This window comes from Nilaparvata lugens, chromosome 7 (genome assembly GCF_014356525.2).
Source record: "Nilaparvata lugens isolate BPH chromosome 7, ASM1435652v1, whole genome shotgun sequence".
NCBI classification, from domain to species: domain Eukaryota; kingdom Metazoa; phylum Arthropoda; class Insecta; order Hemiptera; family Delphacidae; genus Nilaparvata; species Nilaparvata lugens.
In genome coordinates this window covers 24,689,660-24,713,412 of record NC_052510.1, presented here as the reverse complement: position 1 = coordinate 24,713,412, position 23,753 = coordinate 24,689,660, and the positions used below count along the sequence as shown (strand labels likewise).

General features: G+C 34.0%; 1 protein-coding gene across 1 annotated transcript in view; it reads left to right on the top strand.

The window, feature by feature from the left end:
• Positions 1-3,655: 3,655 nt before the first annotated feature.
• Positions 3,656-23,753, top strand: part of LOC111047239 — a 93,548-nt gene continuing 73,450 nt past the window's right edge. Inside the window, exon 1 of the mRNA XM_039432381.1 lies at positions 3,656-3,673. The gene's annotated coding sequence lies outside the window, so the exon portion shown is untranslated. The remainder of the gene's footprint in view (positions 3,674-23,753) is intronic.

The window sequence follows — 23,753 nt, the reverse complement described above, 5'->3', positions numbered from 1 at the left end:
CTTTTGACTTTTCTCTTGAACCGACTAGACTTCTATGGTGACAAATGCATGTATCTTCACAAACACTCATATTCAGTATATCACTAGATGAGTTGATAGTTTTACAGTGATTCGTTTGATGTAATTTCACGTGTATTTCTATTCTTGAATACATCATCCTTCTATACAATTTATCATTGAACCAATCTCATCAACGTTGAAAGTACACACCAAAATTCACATTACAATACTCTGAATATAATGTTGATCGATATATTACTTATTATTCTATTTTTAAAAATTAAATAGAATGATTTTATTATTGTATACTTTATTATAATTGTCATGTTATTGTGTATAAGTGTAGTAATTCTATGAAAGTGGTGGTTTTCCGTCTCAATATCATGCACTTGATCCTTGATTCGTGGAAAATAATGAACTCGATTCTAGAATAAGTATTCCTGTAATACAAGTTAATTATTTGAGTAGGTAGTAGAAAGAACAAATGTTCGTGTTCGTGTATTGCATGTGGGAGAGGTCAGATTGCACCATAGCTCGATTCTTCTTATAAGCTCCCTTCTAGTAAAGAGTAAACAAATGGCCTGATCTTTCAGCTTCATTGTAATCCCGTGGGCGGTTGGCACCCAATCAAAGAGAGCCATGAGGATTTGTTGACATTTGCTAATTAATAATAAGAATCGATCCGTTCGTTCATCATAAAGTTTAAATGTGACGACCTTTCCAACGAAGAGACAACTTTCGGTTAGGGTTGGTCCTAATTTGGGGGTGAAACTGGATAATTCGCGTCCTGCTTTCCCTTTTCACCCTCACATCACTCTCTGGTGACTAATAACGTAATTTAGATTGAATCTTTCCTGTTTTTAATGACAAAATGAAAATTTGGTTGGCACTAAACAGATTCAAACTAGATAGAATTGATTCGAACTTCCAATGGAATTTTTCCATAGAAATTGTCAGCATATTTTATATTATATTTTTCATTAATGCATATTAATTTTGTACTGCACAGCATTAAAACATGAATAATATCCCAAAATTCAGGTTTGAAAAATACATCCTATTCCTGAAATTAATCTATCCTAACCTAACCTAACCTTCACGAATCTTTGATTGCAACTTAGTGGAGTTAGGGTTCAAACAGAACTGTCAAGTCTATAATATAATAAATGGGTTGCGATCGCGATCGACCTTCATGTAAAGGTGCACTCATACCGATGCGCCACGAATACGCGCACTTCACCTTTCATCAGATGATGCTATGCTTATCATTATCTGTATTTGTACAGGAGCAGTAGGATACAGATATAATCAGCCGATGAAAAGCGAAATGCGCGTGCCCGTGGCGCACAAGTCTGTTCGCACCTCAACTCAAATTGGGAGTGAACAGTACGGTCAAGTCTAAGGGCCGGTTTCCGAGCTCGGGATTTAGGTTAGACTTTTAACAGGTGGAGTCAGAAGATTGGCTTTCCATAACGGAGCGTAGTCGCAATAGTTGCAGCAAAATAAATCTAATTTTCTCATTTCTGTAATTGGAAACGTTTTTCCTTGTGAATTGAAACATTCCTAAATAATTCAAAATAGCTGAAACTTCAAATAATTTTCTCTTTATTTTATTTTGTGTTAATTGTCTAGTTCAAAATATTAATTTAAACGTGACTTTAACTATGACTACGACTACGCCCCGTTTCGGAAAGCCAATTTTCTGACTCCAGCTGTTTAAAGTCTAGAACTTGGCTAAATCCCCAGCTCGGAAACCGGCCCTAAATTTATATTTAGCACGATGACATTCATCATTAATTTACGATTACATTTGTCATTTATCATATCCAGCTGATTAGTGTATAATTTTCTCTTTATTTTGTTTTCAATTGTCTAGTTTTTCAATATTTAATTTAAACGTGACTTTAACTATGACTACGACTACGCCCCGTTTCGGAAAGCCAATTTTCTGACTCCAGCTGTTTAAAGTCTAGAACTTGGCTAAATCCCCAGCTCGGAAACCGGCCCTAAATTTATATTTAGCACGATGACATTCATCATTAATTTACGATTACATTTGTCATTTATCATATCCAGCTGATTAGTGTCATCGATCGAAACCGAAATCCACACCGCGACCCTCTTGTTCTGTTCGCATCTCAAGACTTAGCTGCTTGGAACCCAATTATGTAATAACATTTCAGATATGGCCCAATGTATGAATAATCCATCATTGAAATATCAGAAAATATTAATTATAATTCTTCGTTCATTGGAGAATTTACAAAAATCTCAAAGAATCTTGATGTCACAAAATTATTGTAAATAACTGAATTTCCAAAGCTGGTAAGCTTGTTTTCCAGCTTAGATCAGCTCTTAAATTCTTGTGGTTGATTTACGAGTATCCCAACCCTATTGCCAATATCGGACTTTTCCATCTCTTTCTCTCTCCCCGCTCTTTATTCTGTCCTTCTCTTGCCCATGTAAGTAATGGTGAGTAGGTTAACTAGCTGTTTCCGCCCATGCTAGACTGCCCTAGAATAGTTTCTTTTTTTCTTCATTCAACTGTACATGCTCCAACTTATATGATTCCTCGTTATATGAAACTTGTGAACTGTTTACAGAGTCCCTCGCATTATTTCTATCTCCCTTCCACTTCTCATTTCAATTCTTGCTTTCTCTTCTTCCCAAATTCCATTTTTCCTTGTCTCGTTTCATCTATGTTTATCCCTTCTAGAGAAGCTTGTTCGGTAACAAGAAGGGAAATGAAATTGACCCACTTGTCGAATAAACAACAGATGACAACAACTGGATATTTCTACCATTTTATTCATTTTCCATTATTTATGTCATTACTACTTCAAGATTTTTGTTGTTTTGCAGCAAAACTGTTTCGTCCATTTCAACTGTTATATTGTAGTTCATTAAACTGAAAATATTTTTTAAATATTTATTGAAATTTAAACTGTAGAAAGCAGCTCAAAAAGAGTTCATTTATCTGGCGCAGACAAAAGTTTGGAGACTTTTGATTCCACTGTTTTAGTTTATTCAACTTCAATTCCATCTGTGATATTAAGTTTGATTTTTTAATTATTTAGACTATATTATATGTATATTGTTGTGAAATTTGTAATGTATTTATAATGAGTATTGTTTGATGAATTGTTTATGACCTGTGTTATAACTTATATACTATGCATAACATGAAAAATAAAATTGAATTGAATTCCCAATAATTGCAAATAATACACCCCATATTAGATTTTTTCAATTTATTAATATTAGTTTAAGTTTACCCTCAATTAATAATACTTTAATACAAGGATCAATATCTCTTTTTCTTTGTGGAATGTTATAACAGTTTACATTCTAATAATAAGAAAACAAAGATATTTCTTATTATGGAGAGATTTCACAACATTACCATCAATTCTACTAAGTTTACATTCTTATTAGGAATCAAATTTCCACTTCAAGCATTGAATTTTTTAGAGTAGCCTACATAATCAAAAATTTATTATTACGTACTTTCTTGTGTTCTAAAGCAACGATTTACTGAGGAATGAACTGAAACAAAATCTCATTTAAAATCTTTTTCCTTTTTCTTCAATTAGATCCTTAATAAATTATGTTTTTTCTTTTTTCAGGTAATTTGTTTTACCCACTGAACCAACTTTCCTCACCATTCAAACAGGTAACTTCACAATGTCACACCATCTTCTGTACCATCATTACAGTACTCAAATCTGACTCCTATAAGTACAAAATGAATTAATTAGTGAGTTTCCCAACCTCACAGCCCACAGCCATTGGATCGACATAGATTGCACCCAAGGTAACTGGAATTATGATATTTTACAAAATTATTTGCTAGTGAATCTATAGAGATCATTCTAGTGCTATTCTGAAAACGTGTTCGCAATGCAGAAGTCTCTGGAATGGTTGATAGGACATTCCATTCTTTATAACATTTCATTCATTTCGACTCATTAGTTTAACGTAAGAATACAGAGTAGGCTACAATGCAAAAATGTTATTAGCTAACCTCATTAGTATTGTGACTCCATAAAATGAGCTATATAAAAAATATTTTGACAAAACTGTTGCACTTTTGCAATAGTGTATGGTTTATCATAGGGCTATTTGATAGTTTAAAAGAAAGTAAAAGGGTACTAGTGATTCTATGTCATAAAAGTATATGATTCATTTACGTTCATATTACTTTTGGTATGGCACCAACTATGATAACTTTCAACAAGACTTTGGAGCAATCTTTAACTTTTTGAGAAATTGTACTGATAACCTACTTAGAACATGGTACGCCGTAGTGGAGTAGGTTAATTTCCACACAGAAAACACTAAACATGTAGAGGACACATTATAAGAAATTTTTATTGTAACTAACTATTGTATGTAATTGTAATTTATCTAATATTTTCTGTAATTGATGTAGTAGTTTTAGTTTTTTGGGAAATAAACATTAATTTATTTATTAGTTATCTATTCATTAACTTACAGTACAATTTTTAACCAACACTTCCGTTGCGCACTACTATTTGGTGGCCTATCTCTGTTGGTGGCCAGCAATATTAATGGTGGCCTATCCGCGTTGGTAGGCTACCTATGCAATGCACACAACTCTGGCGATCAATAGACTGTCTGCAACACCATTTATAAGTGAGCGACGTTGTACACTGTACAGTGCAGGGCAGGGCAACCCTTAGTTTGCTGTGGCCTGAGGGAATCTGGTGAAACTCATGGTCTTGGCTTCAGACTCCAGATATTGCCTGTCTCTCTATAACCGCTCGCTTTGTGGTAAAGCTCTCTGCAATTTACCACTTTTTTCAGAGTTTCGCCCCAAGTTATGAAATCCTTTGTTTTATGGAATGTGTTGTGGTTTCTGTTGGAAAAAAATGTTGTGGAATTTTTGTTGCAAAAATTCCTCAAGATGTGATTGTATGTTAGGAAATGATTTAGTGTTAAAGGTTTAAAGTAGGGTGAAACATTCTTTGTCAAAGTCATTTGTAGCCTTAACCTGGCTAGCCAATTTTTTGTAAGGGTGCTATGATTCAAGGCAGTATGTGATTCAACGCATTAGCTATAATAGATTAGTACTTGACATTCAAAGACGGATAAATCAACCCCTAGTTACTTGTATTTTGTTGTCAACTCTGAAGAAATTTCCAAGTACACTACAGAATATGATATCCATATTCTATTAACCTAAAAAGTAACTACAATTTTGTGGATGTTAACCAATTTCCAGTAAAGATCTACTTCTATAGTGTATAGATCATGGATTACCAACATTGATTCAATTGAATAGTGGTGGGTTGATCTGAAAGAAGAGTATGATATGCAGACTACACAAGTGATGTATCGCCTTCTTAATACATGCTCAATATTGCTACGTTTTACATAGTGTTTCAAACTGAGAAACGACGCTTACGACTTTCTGCTTATGATCAAACCAGCATTTTCTTAAAGCTTGTAAATGTTGAAAAACTTAGTGAAGATCAGCATAATTTGTATGTTCACCATAATTGAGAAGTTGAGAAAAGTACACAACATCACCATATACAATAAATCATATTTTATTACGTCTGATGAAGAAAAAACAGTATTATTTTATCGTCTGTGATTCAATTCAATCCCAGTGAAAGTAAATAGTTTCGTAGTCTTCCTTCATCTTTGTTCTATTAAATTAATTTTTTTAATTTTATTAAATTTTTTTAAATCATTTTACTTAAGAAAATACTCTCAACTATGAACACAATGCTTAAAATGATTCATTAGTATGTGAATACTACAAGATTGGCATGTGAAAAACAATGGGACGAGTTTCTTTGCCAAATTTGAGAAATAGAAACGTTTATAGGATATTACATCACCAAGTCTGAAAATTCAGTAAAGTACTAATTTATTTATTTTAATTCACTCTTGAAAACTTTCAAGGATTTTCTGTAATTATCTCTACTCACTGACTGCCTATTGATCTTGTTTGGCTGTTGTCACGTGTTGGTCGTGCATTTGTAGGGCTTCTCATGTTTTTTTTGCATAAATGCAAAACTAGTGCGTGCATCCACTCGTCATGTTTACTATAGTTTGGTTGCTGTTTTTCAATCGTTTCTCTATTTCTTTTATTGAAGTCAGTTAATAATTAATTAAATGCCGTTTATGATAATTTTGTCCCATGTGATTGACCTCTTTATATGATATTCAATCTTTGCAATAATTCAATTCATTTTATAATTTTCACTTACATGTACTGTTACATGGATCTAGTAATGGTTTTCAATAAAGTATTTGCTTCTAAATTTATAATACTGTAATTAAAAAATATCTGTATGAATGTTGCTAAAACATGTATATGAAAGTCCCCCAGTGAACAAGTGGCTGTTGACACAAACCTGACCGGTAATAAGAAGTTATGAGGTTCGAATATTTATAAAGAATAAATTGTTTTTCTTCAGTGACATTTATCAGCTATTCAACTCTGTTCTAAAGATTTGTCATTTTAGAAGTCATCAGATTGATCCTCGTTCAATTTCTACTTTGTGTTATGCTATGAATATTATATTCAATAATTACTAATGTTACTGAAACATACGGGTGCGGATGCTCCAACCTGATATACTGGTTTATTTAGCTGCTATGTAATTAAATAAATGTCTTTAATTGCAAATTTGTATGAGGTGTTCATATTTTGGTATAGAAACTGACATGTATCAAAATTGAAAAATTGTAGATATTCCACAGGGTTAATTCCTTCTAAAAGTGTAATACACAATATCTTGAGTCTGATTTAGAGTATTGACAATTGATAAATACTTACTATAGCCAATTCAGAATGTGAGATATTTTTCCTTTAATAATACTTCAGCTTGAAAACATTACACCCATTAAGCATTCTTGTTTGCAAACAAATTGCAAGCAATAGCGCAGCAGTTGTAAACATAACCAAATCACATTCCTTGTATTTAAAAATATCCCCGGAGGTAAACGACCCCCAGTCTGTCGCTAAAATAATCAGTTTATCTGTCGATTGGTCGAGAGGGAAAGCCGGTAGCGTGACAAAATGTAATCACATGAACCCGCAAGGCAGCAACGGAAAGAAATCAACAGAGAGCTCTTATTAGTCGGCGTGGGCAAGAAAATACGTGTTGATTTTCTGCTATCGACTTCTGAATGATTGCAGGCATGCTGTTAGTGGCAAACACTGCCTTCTCGATATTAATAATCGATTATTCCTGTTGCGCTTTTCCCCTTTTTTTCACCCCTATAGTGAAAGGAGGAAGGAGGGAAACACTTGGAAGTGGTGTGCAACTTGGTAACAGCCAGCACTTGAACCCCTCATTCCAAGCTCCTTCAGATCTGCAGAAAAGTAGGGCAAACTGATGAAAACTTCAACACCCCTTGCTTGTTGCTTTTGCTCCATTGTTGAATTAGTGAGTATGTGATCAGGTCGACGTTATCGGATGCCCTATCTGAGGGGTTTTCTATTGTTTCAGTAATAGATTTTTTCATGAACTAGTTTGCATCTAAATTCATTTTTCTGCTATTCTTGTGTAATCCACTTTTTCTCTTCATGTATTCCATCAGAAACGCTTAGCTCCATTCTATCGAAAATGTTTTTGTCATTCTCAAGCATTTTCCTCTCAATTTCTCTTCTTCGGTTTTCGTCTCCTCTTTTCTACTCCATATTCTAACTTTCTTTCTCACTAATTCTGTTGTTCCCTCTCCTTCCTTTTACTACTTCTCTCTTATCTTTTTCTCCTACTTCTTTTACCTTCCCCCTCTCCGCGTTTCCCTCCTTTCTCCTTCTTCCTTCGTTTCTTTACTTCTTTACTTCTTCTTTTCTGTCATTGCTCCTTCTACCTCCTACTACTACTAGGACTACAAGAACCATTTATGTTACAAAGATACTGAATTATACCAAATATACCAAAGATACGCCTTCCTCTTCATTCTAATAATTATTTCTTCTCCTTCCTCCTATCACTCATCCCTTCTTCCTCTTAATCCTTCATCTTTCTTCTTTCTTCATCTCCTGTTCCTGGTCATTTCTCCACCACCAACGAAATAATCTTCAGAAGAGCTATGAGTGTGAAATTACTGTCTTCTATTCAATTAATTCCTTTCAGATCTTATATTATTTATTTCATTCCGGCAAGAGAAAATCAGTTAACATAAAATGTTGTCGTTCTCTAGGTAAATGAACTCCGCTTTATCAGAATAATTTTATTGGCTCTTTTAATTAAAACCAGCTCTGTTATGTCTACGATTGTTATGTTATATTCGAACAAATTGAATTGAATTTATTGCCGAAAATCACATACAAATACTTGTACAATACAATCATTAGAGTATGCAATATACAATTACCTTCAAATAGGCATTGATTGTAACTTGCACAACAATAATTATCAATGTAATATTTGGCACTACCAACATAAGATTCCTTGTGTATTGGCAGTGAGTTGCCAAATCTACACCAAATAATTCCATTCCTTCTAATGTATCTATAATAATTTCATGTATTTTCTCTCCATCATAAAGGCAAAGCTTAAAATTGGAAATTGTCTTCAAACAAATTATAAAGTCGCAGAGTCGAAGCTAATAGTTATCTTAAAATATACATCTAAATTTGTATTCAAGGTTACACCAAGTAATTTCATGTGTTCTTGCTTTGAACACACTTACTGGTAATGCAACTAGTCAATGATTCAGTCTGTTTTGGATGGCTTTATTGACGATTTTGTGTTATTTTCAAGTCTGACGTACTCTGAGTTTTACAGTGGGAGAAGACACTTTTTGTACTTTTATAAAATATGTACAGTATGTTGATAAAGATGGAGGGCTACGGAAGCAGAAGAATTTTAACAAGAAATTCACTCAATGAAACTAAAATGAAATTAATGTGGCTCAAGAGTATTTCCGAAGGCGATTTTTATCGGCTATGCATGTGTTTAAAGCTGCGTTTACACCAAAGTTGTTGAAAATATGTTAATGATTTAATCCTTGGAGATTCTATTAGATTGAACATAACTTATCATACACATGATGAACATAAGTGTTTGTTCCATAAGCTCCATTCAATCTAATAGAATCCATTAGGATTAACATTTATAAGTTATTAACATTCTATAGGTTATAAAATTTTGTTAATAACTCTGGTGTGAACGCAGCTATACTATTCTTCGTATTACTGCAAGTCATAGGCTATTCAAGCAATACTTCTGATTCGCCCGTAACTTTCCTCCATTTTCTTCAGCTGTCACTTGAATGAAGTCATCATACCACTTGGCTTGGACATGGGATATTCTCTTTACACACATTCACATTGTAATATAATAGTTTAAGAGGTATAAGTACGTCACTGATAGTTTGAGCTTCTAGCATCAGTTTCTGTATGATTCAAAATTTCCCTTTCAGCACTAGTACTATTCCAAGACTACAATTTGTTTCGTTGAACAGGTATAATATGCCTCCCTTAATGATTGGAGTTGGTATTATGTTATAATTATTGGATTTAGTTGTATGTTACTGTGACTAATCTCCCATTGACTTAAGAGATGGGTATTTACTCCCATTGTCATGACAACCAAATCGTTATTCTTTCCTTCGTCAGCTCTCTCCTTCTAATTGGTTGAATCTTCTTCACTAAACTCCTATCAACTGTCATCAAGACAACAGAATTGCTACTTTCTCATTGGTTAGCTTGAGATTGGTTCAATTCTTCTCTACTAGAATATCATTGGCTGTCGACATGACAATAAAATTATTGCAACACATTCATTGGTTGGCTTGTGATTGGTAATACTGTAGTCTTTCTCATTCAACGCTCATTTTCTGGTGCCATGACGAAGATATACCTAATTTCTTATTGGTAAGCTTGAGATTGGTTGAATTTTCACTTACTCTTTTAACTCGGCTGCCTTTCGTTATGATAATAAAATCGCTTCTCTCTTATTGGTCAGCTTTTGATTGGTTAGATTCTCTGGTATCTTACTCAACTCCCATTGGCTGTCACCATTGTAATGGTAGTGCTACTTTTTTATTGGTTTGGTTTGATTGGTTGAATTATCAAAATACCTATATAGTCCCTCGTTTCTTCAATTAATTGTTTGGAAAAGTGTTGTTTTATTCAATTTTGTATATTCCAAATTCTCAAGTACATTTGTGGGGAGAAGATTGAGAGTTATCAACCAATCAAGTGATTAAAGATGAGAAAGAAGATCTCTTTGTATTGCAATAATTGTTACACTTCTACTATATTGTAATATCTACGATCAACAATTGTTTAGAATGTTTGATCATGTTATTGTCCTATTGCACTTTCTATCACTAGATGTTTCATATTGAAAATATTGGTACATGGCTACTACCATCTCAAAAATGAATGGTTTGTAGAATTGGAAATCTTTAAAATTGAAACGATGAATGAAGGTGTGAGAAAGTTGATTCTTACTTTTGTTCGAATAGAACAAAAGTGAAAAATCTATCTTTCAAACTAACTTTCTTTCAATGCTCTCCCGATAATAATTATTGTTCATCACTTATTCTCCTCCTCTTTTCTTCTCGGTTACTCCTCATTTCAACTAAAAATTCACTCTTCCTCCTTTTTCAACATAATAACTTGACATTAATTGGCGTTCTCTTCCTTTTCGCTTTGCCTCGATTCGATAGATATCATCTTCCAAAGCAGAAATTCTGCTGAAGCAGAACCTCATTCCAGAAACCATTCGAATTGGAACTTGATAAAAGTTGAAATAATGCAATTTTCTCTCCTTTTCCCACCGGATCCTGTTATCGACTATATAATATTTCATTTCCATTGTCCTGCTTCATCTGCTCTGTTATTTATTGCTTATGATTTACCTTTGCTTTGTGAATTGACTTGTTCCACACCTTTTCATTCTTATCAAATACCCTTTCCCTTTCAATCTCAGTTAGCTGCGAATTCAGTTTTTATGGAAGTATTCTGTCAGTAATTTAGGTTATGCACGATCTATCTCTTTTTTATTTCTTATCATGCAATTATTTATTCAAGGGAGAATAAATTTTTACGTAAATTACATTTTTATTCTTATTGGTTGCTAAACATCAGTATACACCTGATCTGATATCAGTAGACACCAGAAGAAGTAGATATCTACAGAAGACTGAATTTATAAGGATATCTTTCATCATGACTAAGAAATTAATGAAAACGAAGGAATTCCTAACACAAGTGACTTTTCTATATTTTTAAGGATATCTTTCATCATGACTTAGAAATTAATTAATGAAAACGAAGGAATTCCTCATACAAGTGAGTTTCCTATATTTATAAATGCAAATGAACTCTTGGCATCCAAAACATACGATTCTAAATTTATCGTGATTTTTTTCTGAACATGAAATAGTTTAAATATTAGAAAACTACCGTTGCCCTCGAACATTGAAAAGGTTGGTCATTGAACGGTGTCTAATCTGTTTTTGACGAATATTTTCGAAACTTTTGAGTTCTTGCCAATGCTTTGAATTCGAAATTTCTCTTGAAACGATTACTGGAATTATTTTAATCTCATAAACCTTGTTCTACATCGAATGAGACTAATTTGAGCTGATGAATGTACGAATCAGCCAGTATGTAGACGTATTACTTTTTAAAAAAAGCTTTTCGTTAATATTACTCTTACATTCCTCTTTTCAACCCAATACAGTAATGAAACAACTGTTGAACGTTTAAACAGATTTACAAACAATGATCCTCGATCTTTTGTAACATTGTGTTGAATTTTCTAACAATGAGATGATCGTAATTCAAGAGAGGTCTCATGTTTGATTAACCTTGGCTGATTTAAATGATTTATTTTTGTTAGGTAACTGTTACACTTGAAAAAGTGAGTATCATCTTGGTAGATTCTGTCAGAACTGTATTTGTTTGTTTATTTGCATACATGTGACATGTATTTTAAGATTGTTGAAAATGTGTTGGATTCATAGAATGATTATACCCAATGGGTTGGTATACCCTATAGCTATATACCCTACTAGTTACAGGTACCAGAAATATCTTCTTGTTACCTTCCAGGTCTCAGTAACTGGATATTGAATATCAAGCAACATAAACTATGAATCGATTCAAAATATTTATTAATATTATTTAATAATAATATACATTTATTTGACCTTGGAATTCAACGTTTTCTTGTTTTTTTATTGATAAGTTTCTACACTCCAAGTTTTTCTTATGACCTTTGCTATCGTTCTTGATAATTTGAATTAAAAAAAACTGAAACTGATTATTGAATAAATTGATAGAAACTTCACCTGTGCTCTAGGTTTTTTCATGAAGTTTGCTACTTCTCTGCAATTCAGCTACCTGCTACTAATTCACGAATTGATTCAGTTATACTGTAGATACATTCTTAAGTTCATGTCAGATTGAAATCCATTCAATACATTTAGAAATTCTCTAGAAAGCTTGAGGATCCATTAAATCCACAGGATTCTGTATTTTCTGTCTCTGAAGAAATTCCGTTAGTTCTTATTAAGGTAGGCGCACACAGATCGTCATCAGACGGACGGCACGCATCGGACGGATCAGAAGATTAGATTTGATGCATTGTTTTCAATTGGAGTGTGCATCGTATAGGTATGAGCACTTCAATTGAAAGCAATGCATCAAATCTAATCGTCCGATGCGTGCCGTCCATCCGATGACGATCTGTGTGCGCCTTCTTCAAGAACTTCATCACCCCTACTTGATTACATGCTCCTGAATTGATTCTGATTCTCTGATCTAGATTTTACCTTTCCGAATCACAATTGTTCAAGTCATCTGAATAAGGATTGTGAAACCGAAATTCATTTTTACTGGCATTCCAAAATATTATAATACTAAATGTATATGTATAAAAGAACATACTAAATGTATATGTAATATGTATAAAGAACATTGAAACCGACCAATGCCTCGTCAATAGAGGCCGCGATGTATAACATGAGCCTTCAAATCCCGCCGTATGAGATTTGACTCTGCAGCCGGTACCCCACTTCCAACAATAATTGAATGCAGAGTGGGAGGGGATGATTATGTCCGTGATACATTCCCACCCCTACATCCCTACCACGCCATCCCTTCACCGTTTGAGGGGTTCAGGATGATGTTATATCTCGTGGTCTCTACCTCTCACAAACCAAGATCAAAACACTTTTTTGTCATACTTACTCAATTGCAGCTGTTTTCGATGCATCAAATCAAGCCGGTAAACAGCTGTTTGCAGGACAAGAAAACATGTGATTTTCATTACAGCATACTATACTGTAAAGAGATCATATATATGGTTTTCTTTACAGTCGAGTATGTGTCCCAGTTCCGAAATTGGAACATTCAAATTGATTCAAATAGCTATATAGTCTTAGCGTTATAGTCTTCAGTTGTTATTATATTGGTAACAATAATTTAAAATTCTTATTGTTGAGAACTTTAGAAAGGAGAAGAGAGTGAGTTAATAATATCTAAGTAACTAAGAGAATAACTCAAATATTATTAGAACTCAACTAATAAGTTTCAAGTTATAAGAACTCATCTGACATTTTTTAACATTGTCCTTTATTATTTTATTTGAGCTAGATGGGTCTGTTATGACCTAGGAGCTATGGGCTAGGTCATGTTTATAGAATGCAGTAGCTCGAGCAGCAGCAGGTAATGGTTACTATTTCTCAGCAATATTATTCTTTCTGAGAAAAGTATGACAGAAAATATTGTACGTAACTTGTACGGTAACGTATTTACCGCATTCGTATGATAATTCTGCCCTCTACTACGTTTCGGGCAGAAACAATCATACTTATGCGGTAAACTACCGTTACCGGACTTGTGACGTAAAGTACTATTACTGAACTGTATCACTCGCCTTGGGCTCTCATCTGTAAATTACTCCAGAGCTTGCTTATTGAAAACAAACTAGCCACTTGTGATGTGTGATCATTTCTTTACTCTGTTGCTCTTTGAATTTATTTCTTGATTGTTCTCTAAGAGAAACTCTACTGCATGAATTTCATATAAAGGAGGACCTCACAAAATGAAATATAAAAAAATCTTCCATCTATTGCCTTATTAATCTTTTCCTAACGAAGGACAAATAAACTCACATCTTTAATCAGTTTCTCCAATCTCTCACTATATCACTCTCCTCCCTCCAGTCAATTCCAAGCGTATTCCAATCAAAAATAGCCACTTGAGAGTGAATTTATCATGAACTAAAAAATAAATAGATATTCCAATTGAAAATCTGTTCAGCCTGCACGGATGAGTGGCTGGTTAAATAGCTGGGAACGATATAAAAAACGAATTCAACAACCGAACAACGTTACACTGATGCAATCCACTTGACTTGCACTGAGGCGACCGAAAACGCACCAACACTATGAGAAAATCACTTCAAACTGTCACAATTGGTTGAATGAGAAGCATTCATGTTACTTGTGAGGAATGCTGATTATATTAAGTGAATCTCACTCTAGGGAGTCCATTCATTCTAAACTTCACTTTTTTCTGCTATTCGCTCTTCTCAATCTCATATCTTTTTCACGCTTGGCTACCGATAGTCCTCCAATACTGCCTTTCTAGATTGTTCCATTATCGAAAGTGGTCCATTGTCCATTGTTGTGACGAATAGAACCAATAGACTGCAACAGTTTGGTAATACAATCTGTCAACGTTCATAAATGTTTTCATCGTTCCGTTTAAATATTTTTAAGATCTTCAAATACGCTTCATTGAGTAATTGATCAACACATTATTGGTTTAACGTTTACCTCCCAATATATCCAGTAATAAAAATTGGAAGGCCTGTTAGGATTACCATGAAAATCCCCAATACAATCATGAAGATCGTCTCTAAAGCCTGTTTGAGATTTGAATTACATTCGCACTGCATGAGATTTTAGTACCGTATCTTAATACTTTAATCGTATTGTATCAAGGATGTAAATTTGAAGTACCACTTGTAGAGGATAAACAGGTATTACTTTTATATACCATTATAATCGTTACCTTTTTTCAAGATAAGAATTCATATGCAGATGGACATTCTGCATTCAGTGGAATGATTAAAAAAGTATTCGTTTTACATTAATTTTTTGCTGAGCAGGAAATGAAAGATTAATAAATTGAAGATGTATTTGCTTTTCTAATCCAACTTCTGTATCAAGCCAAATGTTTTTTCTATTATGTATAAAGACTGCAAGAATAGAGAAGGAAGGAATGTGTATTAATCAACAGTAATTTTTATATAATAATAATAATAATAATAGTTGACCTTCACAACACCCCTTACATCCAACCCGTTCCACCACATGGCGCCAAGTGACTAGTGAGTATATGCTTAGGCAATTTGCGTGCAATAGAACGGCACAAGTGGCCTTTATTTACTGAAATTGTCATAAAAAATGTGTTTTGGAACTCATAATTGATGAATAGGTTCCTGCAAGGATCTGCAAGGCGGTACAACGACACCAACTCCTCGGTCGCCAACTTTCACACGTCCATGAAGACAGTCATGCAATGGCATCAAACTTCATTCTTCGCCATTCCAAAGATTCGATTTTCACCTCATTGCAAAACAAACTTTATAAGGGAGCTGCTCCAAATTTGGCATGAGCCTTTTCAACACAAGACGTACAAACCTTTGCACAAATTCTATTTTCTTTGTTGTGCATATTCTGTATCTATTCCAAACGATAGAGGCGTACTCCAAGTGACATCGAACGATAGTACAGTAGAGTGTATTCAATGTTCAAAGTTCATTATAATAAATCAATAATAATAACTTGGAAAATAAATGAACATTCAATCACAATACTTACAAATTCGTTTCTCATAGAAAGTCGACTCTCAGGACATTTAGAAAATATTTACATGAATGAACTTGTAAAATGTTATATAATTATTATTAATGATATCTATCCAATAACACAATATTGTATAGTGGTAATAATGTTGATGATATGTTTATGATAATAATATTATTAAACACAATTTCACCATGAACTTACAATTTAAATTCATAGATTAAATTTACAATAATAAATAAATTCTTAGATTCAGAAATAAGGTGAATATTATTGGCATGACTTCAGTATTCATAAAAAACCAACTCAAACTGACATACTAAATAAAAATAACTAAGAAATTGTCAAAAACCACAGATTTATTGATACTTAGAAAGACCGGTTTCGATTGTTACACCATTGTCAATCTCTGATAAACGTCGATCTCAGTTTATCAGAGATTAACAATGGTGTATCAACCTAAACCGGTCTTTCTAAGTTCTAATCAAACAGTTTTAATCAATAAATCTGTGGTTTTTGACAATTTCTTAGTATTTTTATTTAATATGAATAATTACCACAATATCAACTTCTCAACTACACAAAAGTGAAAAAAAACAAACGGACATAATGTAATTATCCCGAGTGAATCCAATCATCCTTGTACAAATAAAATTGGAACATTCAAATCATTAATATTTAGACTAGGTTAGGTACTTTAGGATATATTTATTAATGAATTAGACTGTGTAAATTACAGTGCAAGATTCATTTTTTTCTCAAGCAGTACTGTAGATTGATTTTTGATCAAGGAGGCAGGCTACTCAGTCGAATCCAATCTTCCAGTTTTCACTTTTTCGGCATCGTCTTTCCATTTCTTTCAAGACAACGCCCTTACTCTTCGAAACGACTCCCTCAATTCCTTTCTTTGCTTCCTCCTCATGCCTGTTCTCTTTCCCTTTCTGACCACTTACCCGCACCACTTGAGCTGTCTTTTTTCAAATTGGTGCTCAGTGCTCCTCTGCTTCTGACTTTTCTCTTATTGCATTCTTATTTCGTCATCCATCTCTTTCTTCCTCGACTTGGTTCTAGGCTGTCAACTGACTTCAGGCTCAGTCGACTAGTGACTAGTTTTTCTGTGCGCTCATGTCTGTGGCTTGAAATCTTGATGTGAATCTTGCATGACGATTCCTGCTCTTTAAACTCTATATTGCATGCAATTCTGTATTGTTGCTCGTTGAAATCAGTACGTTTATGTATGATTTTTGCTCACTTACTTCATAACTATGTCGAAGTTCATAACATTTTCAAGATTTGTCATGAATAGGTTCATAATGTATGATTCCAAATGCCAAGAATAAAAAATGAAATATTTTCATATAGATGTGAATAATATCATGAAATGTTTAATGATTCTCTGTTTAGTTTCTCCTGAACGGAATTCTTTATTCATTCATCAAAGACCGCTGCCCAAAACCAGCGTTTTTTTAAACTTGCAGGAAAATGTTTGAAATGTAAAACAATTTGAAATACAGTTTCTTACAGATACATTTTAAGTTGATATAGGCTACTTTTGTTCATCGACTGGATTACAATACATATTCTCTTTCATTTCGAACAATAGTGTTTTTCGTTTTCTAAATCAATTTTCGAAATTAAGAATTGGTAATGTCAATAATTATTATTTGTTTTCAAAGAGGAGTCGTTAAAGATTTGCTCAAACTGTCTTTTTGAAAAATTTCGTATTCACAACCAATGCACATTTTGAAAGACTAGAATAATTGAAAAACAGATTATTGTTTTGGTTTCGATACTGTATTTAGGAGATTGTGATATCACTCTTTATTTTAGAATCTTAGTTGAGCTTAGATCAGAATACTCATATACATTATCCAAAGACAAAAGAATTGTTAGGTTTAACTAATGCTAAAATATTATAGAGACTAATTTTAGTGCTAGTTGGAAAGAACAAGTGATTCAAAAAAATGGAATCTACGCTAGATTTTTCCAAGATTACAAATAGAAACACATCTTCCAACATCTGTTTAATTTCATGATGAATCAACTACAGTTGCGTATTGTGAAATGTACTGACGAGCGTGTAGAGTGCTTATTATCGATGTGATTAATTGAACAAAAAACGAAAGAAATCAACTTTGGCAAGAATGTTGGGTGAACGTTTATGTTTCCTTGAAAATGCACGTGAAAACAAGGCTGTCTGAAGCAGTAGAATTCCGAAAAGTGAACAGTAGAAAGGGAAGTTGGAAAAAGATAGTAAAGTGTCGGCGGCGTTCGAAAGATAAGAAAGGAGGAAGGTTGTCTAAAAGCGGAACATGAATAAACTATGGAAAGCGTTGAACCGACCGATGCGGAAATTCAGTGAGCTCTCTTAAATCTTGCTACTCGATGCTATTTTAGTAGAGTGAAGCATGAATGATACAAAGAAAGGCTTCTATTCGAGTGTGACTGAATTGCGAGGCTTCCAAGTTTTGTACATTATAATAAGAGCATGCTAATTTGTAATCCTGACTGACTCCTCCACTCTGTGACTTTAGTTGCCTGTTGATGAAAGCATTCATTGGCAATCACGATCCTTCTGAATGCAATTCATTGGCAATCACGAATGCCTGCAATATTGGTGAGTGCTCCCACTCCCATGCATTGCAATAGATTAGTCACAATCTACGAACTCTGTAAATTCTGTACATGAAGTGTGCTTTTGTTTCAAAATCGTGTGAAGGCTGCAAAATCCATTCATTATTCAGCTCGTGATGATTTATGAGAGGCTTGCTTCATCAATCTTCACGAGAATATGGTACTGACTTATGCACATCTATGGATCAGTCAAAACAAATCGGGAATGTATGTGTATGAAATCTGCTTTTTGTTTGGAGGATGCTCAGTCATTGATAGATTTATCTGTTCACAGACAGCACTCTGCGATTGATTCAAGTCTTGCTTCTAGATCATGAGAGATGAGAATTTAGTTTTACTTTTAAGTTAATGCTGTAACTGCTGAGGGGCTTTTAATCAATTTATGTACCTTGAAAACTGTATCATATAGAACTTTCAACGTTATTACAACTGTCTAGTAGTTTAGTTTAGTGAATGTTTTGCTAACCATGATCAATTTTGCTAATCAACCAAAACAAGTTTATAGATTTGTTCTTGATAAATGAGTGGTTGTGACAACTCAGATTGTTTTATTCAATATTGTTTTTCCTCAATGTCCTCAATAATGTTCCTCCTCAATTCAGTATTGAATCTTTTCAATCACTGTGTTCTTGTTCATGGAGATTTGGCCACTGGCATTTGCGTGTATGAATAATTTCAGATAAATGAACAACAAAGTTTATATACTGATACACCACACAGTCACCTACCGTCATTTGCTTATATGAATGATTTCAAATGAATGAACAAAGTTCAGTTTGAACGGTAGGCCTACACCATAACAAAGACATAACCACAAACAGTAGAGTTCAGAGTTCAGTTCTCATTTTACTTTCCTTGCCCTATTACCATAGGTAAGGAAAGTATTGTTTTCCGAAAAAAATTAAGGTACCCCAATTTCTAAATTTCTATGCGTTTCAAGGTCCCTGAGTCCAAAAAAGTGGTTTTTGGGTATTGGTCTGTATGTGTGTGTGTGTGTGTGTGTGTGTGGTGTGTGTGTGTGTGTGTGTGTGTGTGTGTGTGTGTGTGTGTATGAGTGTATGTGCGTCTGTGTACACGATATCTCATCTCCCAATTAACGGAATGACTTGAAATTTGGAACTTAAGGTCCTTACGATATAAGTATCCGACACGAACAATTTCGATCTGATGCAATTCAAAATGGCGGCTAAAATGGCGAAAATGTTGTCAAAAACAGGGTTTTTTGCAATTTTCTCGAAAACGGCTCCAACGATTTTGATCAAATTCATACCTAAAATAGTCATCGATAAGCTCTATCAACTGCCACAAGTCCCATATCTGTAAAAATTTCAGGAGCTTCGCCCCATCAATGCAGATAGATTCCCAATTATCAGGCTTCAGATACAATTGAAACGAAAAAAATCAAGTGGAGTAGATTGAGCATGAAAATCTCTATAATTAATGTTCAGTAACATTTTCACCTAAAATTGAAAATAAGCTTTAAATTCGAGAAAATGTTATTATTCAATTGCAAATTATTGCATTCACTATGAAGAGATAGCAGACTTCGTGTGTCTCTAGCGTTATTGTCCAGTCACCAGCTGGCTTGGATCTTTGAATAGTAGACTTGAGATGCGCGGGAACACTAGCGTCAGGTGATCAATTTTCATAACGGCAAGGAAAGTTGTGTGAGTGCGCCACACCAGATTTTTGCTTTTTCAGTTAGGCCGACCATGTGCCATCATCCGTCGGCCTGAAGTTAGGTTATAATAAAGTAGTTATAAACCAACAACAAAACTAAGAGAGGTGGAAATGATAAGCTCAGAAAAACTGCAGTATAACAGGAGAAAATAAAAAGTAAGTTGCGAGGGAATAGCATTTCAGTTTGAAATAACCAAGTAGAAAGGCGAGGAAACAGTTCATGAATGTAAAAGTATGTGGAATGAGAAATGACACCACAATTCACCAGAGAATTGTAGGCGAAGATTGGAAAAGGTGAAGAAAAAAAGATAAAAACGGAATTAGGAATGAAGAAGACGGATCGAGTTACTGCAAAGCTGTAAACCCAGCCTGGAGATATTCGAGTAAAAGTAGTCTGAAATTCATGAAGTAGCCTAATTTTAGAAGAATATTTTTATGAATTGGTGAACAGTCATTAAAAATTCAAGTATAGAGGGCAAAAGGAAAAAGTATAGAAAAATATTATTTTGTTAGTTGACCGAGCGAAGTGAGATCTAAGATTCAAGTCGACGGTTTTTGCATTTCTCTTTATGTTTATATGTTGCGCATTTACAGCGAAACGCGGTAATAGATTTTCATGAAATTTGACAGGTATGTTCTTTTTTAAATTGCGCGTTGAATTATATACAAGGTTTTTGGAAATTTTGCTTTTCAAGGATAATATAAAAGGAAAAAGGAGACTCCTTCATACGCCAATATTAGAGTATAAATCAGACTATAGAATTATTCATCATAAATATTAGCTGTCAAGTGGATTATAAATTGCATGCAATGACGAATGCGATTCAATATCTCAATGTAACTTAGTGAAAAAACAGCTGTTGTGTGGACTATTAATTGCATGCAGTGAGACATGCAATAATTGATAACTTGAAGTAGCATAGTATTTTCTCCCGACTTTTCTCTGCTTTCTACTCGGTAAGCTTTTGATGATACTGTAGTAGCATAGTTGTTTACAACAAATATTAGCATTCAAATCATAATAATTATAATTAATATTAATAACTATTGTCGATACAACATTTGAAACAGCCATTAGTTGTTTACACACCGATATCTCGCCGACACGTCAGGAAAGGACATAATTCACTCTGATGGAGGCTGTAGTTTTCAACTGCGAGAGGTCTACTGTTCACAGAGCTACTAGTTATATATAGTTGATATTTATTGGCAGGCTAAAACAGAGGAGCTTAGTGAATCCAAAATAGCCTTGAACTAACTTAAAATTGATGTAGACGCACTTGGGACTTTAAGAAATGGACTTTAGCAGAAATGCTATTACATTTACTTATTCATTTATTCAATCATTTACAATTGATTATTTCTAAATAAAAGGAAGGAATAACTTTATTTTTATAATGGTCCGTAATCAGTTAAAATAGGTCAACTAGATAAATAAGATTATCTTAAAAATTGAACGAATGAATTATTTTTTGATTAAAGATTGCTGCCTCCAAGCTATATAGATAATAATTGATTAACTCTATTCTAAGAATATTCAATCTTATCTATTTTGAGATATCATAAGATTTTATCATATTCAACTTAGTGTAAGTTGCTGCTGTCAAATTTAAGCCTTTTTACTTTCCTTGCCCTATTACCATAGGTAAGGAAAGTATTGCTTTCCGAAAAAAATTAAGGTACCCCAATTTCTAAATTTCTATACGTTTCAAGGTCCCCTGAGTCCAAAAAACTGGTTTTTGGGTATTGGTCTGTATGTGTGTGTGTGTATGAGTGTATGTGCGTCTGTGTACACGATATCTCATCTCCCAATTAACGGAATGACTTGAAATTTGGAACTTAAGGTCCTTTCACTATAAGGATCCGACACGAACAATTTCGATCAAATGCAATTCAAAATGGCGGCTAAAATGGCGGAAATGTTGTCAAAAACAGGGTTTTTCGTGATTTTCTCGGAAACGGCTCCATCGATTTTGATCAAATTCATACCTAAAATAGTCATCGATGAGCTCTATCAACTGCCACAAGTCCCATATCTGTAAAAATTTTAGGAGCTCTACCCCATCAAAGCAGATAGATTCCCAATTATCAGGATTCAGATACAATTGAAACAAAAAAAAAATCAAGTTGAGTAGATTGAGCATGAAAATCTCTACAATTAATGTTCAGTAACATTTTCACCTAAAATTGAAAAATAAGCTTTAAATTCGAGAAAATGTGATTATTCAATTGCAAATTATTGTTGATTCTATTAAATCATTCACTATGAAGAGATAGCAGACCTCATGTGTGTCTTCTCCAGCGTTATTGCCCTGTCACCAGCTGGCTCAAATCTTTGAATAGTAGACTTGAGATGCGCGGGAACACTAGCGTCAGGTGATCAATTTTCATAACGGCAAGGAAAGTTGTGTGAGTGCGCCACACCAGATTTTTGCTTTTTCAGTTAGGCCGACCATGTGCCATCATCCGTCGGCCTGAAGTTAGGTTAGGTTAGTTTTTGTTTCTCAGCTCAGCTGTGTTGCGGTTTGCTCACCCAGCGCCGTCAAATGTGCACCTTACCGAACTGCTCACTTCCCTTTGTGTTATCCACATGAAATATTCTGCCGGAAAATTTACACAAAAGTGCTGTAAAGTCCAGCGTACATTCACTCACGCAACTCAAACTATGTAGAAGTAGAACTTACTACTTGCAGTTATCGCAAGCTTGGTATTAGGTTTGTAGAATGCGACAAATTTATTAACACATATTCATAAAATAAGGCTTTACCAAACTGCATTATTAGTTTTTCTGTCGCGATTTGAGTACATTCTTCTATTAATACAATGTTGAACTTTGTATAAATATTTAATAACACAACAGCGTTTTGATGATTCTATAAATTCATCTATAACAGGTTATTAAGAAATTATGTATGGCAAAAACAGAACATCTCACCAACTCCATAAAAAATTCAAAATAAAATAATACAATTTGGTCAATTGAAAGATATAATTGCAAAATACAATATAGGCCTACCAATGTATTTTGTACTTGAAGAGTTGCAGACTATCAACCCTCTTTCGGTGTGGTTACGATACATCGCCAGGAACTCAGCAATACATTGTATTTATATTACTTCAAACTACTGTAATGCCAATTTTCATACTGTCAGTAATTGTATAGTATAGATAAACTTGCCAAGAGATGTGTCAATGACTGAGTGGCACCCAATGCAATCTAACTTGTTAGCGCATGCGCACCTAAGTGTCCTCTAGGTGACACAAATATTAATCAGGTTGTTTCCGTTGTGTTGCAGGTAATTATCCCTGAGCTCTCGAAAGCATCAAACTTGTGAGTATTTGTCTCCAACTTCCAAGGCTGCGCAATTGAATTAGATGGTGAGTCTCCATAAACAAACATATATTTGTCCTTCTCACATCCTCAGATGTGATGGATGGCTGCTTTAACCCGAAATGGAACAACTAGGCAGCTCTTAGCTCTCAGAGCTTTGAGAAATTATGTCACAAACCTGAGAGCTGGTAAACTAGTTTATGTAAGTGTCAACTAATTACTATCCGTTTTGAGCAAACTTCGAAACTTTGAAGTTATGGATTGCAAGTTTGGGGTCTGAAAG